This window comes from Coptis chinensis, chromosome 6 (assembly GCF_015680905.1).
Source record: "Coptis chinensis isolate HL-2020 chromosome 6, ASM1568090v1, whole genome shotgun sequence".
Taxonomy (NCBI): Eukaryota; Viridiplantae; Streptophyta; class Magnoliopsida; order Ranunculales; family Ranunculaceae; genus Coptis; species Coptis chinensis.
Genome location: NC_141461.1, coordinates 86,016,368 through 86,020,122, shown reverse-complemented (window position 1 = coordinate 86,020,122; position 3,755 = coordinate 86,016,368). Strand labels below are relative to the sequence as shown.

The window sequence follows — 3,755 nt, the reverse complement described above, 5'->3', positions numbered from 1 at the left end:
TAACAAGTGAAGACTTGTTCTTATTCTAAACTCAGTAGTTGATGCTTAGTCAATCGTACAAAATGAAAAATACACATGATTATAATACAAGCTTCAAACAATTTCATTAGTTACATCTTCATATGGTGTCTCTAGCATCTTGTCTTCATCATACCAAAATTACATAGTACAAATACTAATTAATTATTCAAAAGAATAAGAACTTACGCAACGCTGATTGATTCTTATATTTCAAATTGCCTTCTGAAGCATCCAAAGGCAATGGTGACCACCCCACAGAGTCTTGTGCCACAGCGTTTCTCCTATGCATAACTACAAAAGCCGCCACCAACAAACTTATAATAGCAAGTGAACATACTCCAACACCATTATTTCCTCTCGCCCGACTCCTCAAAATCGAAGCAACAGATATCTTTCCATTGAAACTACCCATGGAATTATTCATCTTCATGATTTCTAAACCATTCAATATAGCATTCATCCTCTCTGGACTACTTAGATTCGAAGGAGCTATGCTTACACTTATAACACCCAACTCATTAGCATTGACAACAAAGTCAGCATAGTAAGGAGAAGCCAGCATTCGTGTAATGTCTGACAGATCCAAATTCTCAGTAGCCAAATGCCCATTGATGTAAACATTGAAATACAACTCATTAAGTGCTAGACTAGCAATATCACAGAAATGCATTCTAACAAGATACTTATACCCAACACTCACAGGAAGAATCCACGTAATGTTAGAATTTCTCTTCAGATTACTCATAACTCGATTTAACTATATACATTATCTGGTCCAATTTCTCGACTCAAACCACCTTCTTGGTACTGAATTCTCCCACTGAAATGAATATCCATTGACGTTTCATTCATTCTCAAAACCCCATCATCAGGAATCCATGTTCTCCACAATGTATCATTAAACGGAGTAACTTTCGGACCACCAACATTAAGTCTATAAACAGTTTCCAATCCCTGATTTCTCAATCCATTAATTTTCTCACTCACATTAAAACCAACCACCATTGCAGTATCAGCAATAAGTCTATCGGGTGCCGAAAACACTTCAATCGCATTCACATACCCAAAACTCGATTCATTAAACGGCGTAAACACAATTTCAACCACCCCCTTGTCAACATTAATCAAATACTCTTTCAAAATCGGTTCTTTTTCACCATTCTCAAATTCTAACCCATTAAACTTACTTAACAACAAATAACCATTACTTGAAACATGAAAGTTAGCATTACTAATATCAAAAAAAGGATAGAAATGCAAACGTACCAAATGAGTGCCCTTTTTCTTGATACCAAAAGTAAAAAATGATTCTTTATTGAAAATTCTAGCTGTGTGGTATAATTGAGAGAGATGGGGAGAAGGGTTATTGTTAATGAGTGGAAAAGATAATGACTTGGCGGACAAGAAAAGTGAACCTGGTTTGGAAGTATCAGTAATGAAGAAACGATTGTTGGAGGGAAATGAGGTGATGGGTGAACCACAATTGATAAGGTAGTTGTCTGTTGGTGAGAATTGTGTCACTGCATTTGAAATAGTGAAGAAGAAGAAGAAGAAGAAGAAGAGAATGTTGAGCTCCATTACAGAGAAATGATTTCAGTTTTCAGAGCTGTTCTGGTTTTGAGGATCTGACTGAAAATAGTTTCCGTGTTTGGTGGGGTCAGATGTGTTGCGCTGTACGCGTATATCCAAGCATTGTAGGTAGGTGGTCGACTGGGTCATGGGCTTTCGGCCCGCGGTGTACAAGCCTATACCCGTATGCTTGTTTTCACGTTTTGGCCTGCATGGGGAAGAAACATTCCAAAATATTGTCTAGAGTAACTCGCCTATCCTAGGAGAAGCCGGCCATTGGTAGAATCAGATAAACAATGGAATCTTTACTGATTTTTGTTGGTCTGGACAATTGATTCAGCACTATATATAGACCATTTTTGCAAAGTGAAAAGCCAGAAGAAAGAGAGAGTTATATAATGGCTAAGATCAACAACAAAGTAGCCATGTTTAACATTGTTTTCATGCTCTCACTTCTTCTCATCATGTCCACTGCAGAGGGCAGGTTTTTTGGTCGTAAGTTTTTACCCTAGTATATTGAAACAAGATTGTTTTCCGTCAAGCCAAATGAGTGTGAAATGTGAGAGGGCGTGTATATAGTGTTTTTTTTGGTTAAGTAGATTTATAATGCTTATATATTTAGAACTAAATATTTAGTGCACAAACGTTGGACACAAGTTCTTAATATTAAAAATGTGTGCGAGTGTGCGACCAATATTTAGTTTTTTTTTTTTTTTTTGCCCGAATATATTTAGCATGTTGTGTGGTCACTGGTTCTTAATTAATTAATATTGGACACAGGTTAATTCCTAAACAAAAGGTGTCTTTTACAAAGGGTAGATGTTTACAATTATTGTGGAGAATTTCCCAAAGAATGAATTTGCATCAATTGCACTCGATCTGCCAATTTCTAAGTAGAGTTCCTAATTGAAGCATGTATAAAAGATGGATAGAAGAGTTCCAAATTTTTTTCTTCAGAAAACCAATATATTTAAGAGGATTTGGCAAAAATAGATGTCATTTTTCTTCGAGACGAAGCCTAGAGTCGAGATTATCTAGCTTTCAGTGCTGTAGATTTCAAATTATTTAATGTGGCAGATGATATAACGTGTGCAAAAAGATTGTCAAGCATGAGATGATCATTCCAACAAAGTGTATCGTTATTTTGTTAGAGAATACACAACTCTGCTTTCGTCAATATATTCATATTTTGTGTACGGTGCATTACATGGATAGTCTAATCGATATGTATCTGATGTGATTAACAGTTACATTTGGAAGAGTGAAAACTCCAAACTGTGATGAAGTTGTTGGAGTACAAAGTGGTGATACTTGCTTCGGCATCATACAGAGCAGCAATTCAACAGCTGCAACTTTTGCTGCTATCAATCCCAATCTCAATTGCAGTGCTCTTTTCATTGGTCAATGGTTGTGTGTGTCGGGGACACTTAACTAAGATGGCTACACTCGTATATGCAATTGAAAGTGCTAGTTAAGCGAAAATAAGGATTTGCAACTTGCATTTCTCTAGATGAATTAGCAATGTGTCTTTATACCCAGTCAAATTTCGTTATTATTATTTTTTCTTAAAACAATTAATGGTTATTATATTTCTTGATTTGATGAATAAAACTAGCGTTAGTAAACAGTGTCATTTGTTTACTGGTAAGAAAGAGATAAATAAACGAATTATCACACAACAATTCAATTTTTTCTGGAGTAAATTTGGGCAATGAACTTTCAATTTGTTGTATGCAAAATAATGGATGAAACTTTGAACAGAAGTTAACGTTGCAACAAAATAAAGATTGATTCCCAAATTTGTTCAAAAAATAAATTTATTTCTCAATTTTAGATTTTGTGTAAAGTTCGTTACCCATTCATGCATTTATCTCGTTACAAAAAGATTACAACATACCACTCTTTAGAATCAAATACCAAACCATTTGTGTAGTCAAAACAAAAGTCCAGGAAGCGAATATCACAAATATGAAATCATATAAAAACTTAATAGAATCTTTACAGTTGCACCAAAAACATATACACTGAACTTTATAAATTTTCGTTTGTACAAATATATTCAATCTGATCTTTTCTATACCTACTTTTATTCGATAAACTATTCTTTCCTATACTCGGCCTTTGGGACAGTAACAATTTACTATCTTAAATTCCAATAGTCTCAC

At 34.8% G+C, this 3,755-nt stretch overlaps 1 long non-coding RNA gene and 1 pseudogene across 2 annotated transcripts; one reads left to right on the top strand and one right to left on the bottom strand.

Moving 5' to 3' along the window:
* Positions 1 to 1,673, bottom strand: LOC147495052 (putative receptor-like protein kinase At5g24010 pseudogene; annotated as a pseudogene). The gene has a single exon (XR_015200412.1). The product of XR_015200412.1 is annotated as a putative receptor-like protein kinase At5g24010 pseudogene (transcript).
* Positions 1,674 to 1,720: 47 nt separating this feature from the next.
* Positions 1,721 to 3,279, top strand: LOC147495051 (uncharacterized). The gene is made up of 2 exons (XR_015200413.1): positions 1,721 to 2,085; positions 2,838 to 3,279. It is a non-coding gene; the product is annotated as an uncharacterized LOC147495051 (long non-coding RNA).
* Positions 3,280 to 3,755: the final 476 nt, after the last annotated feature.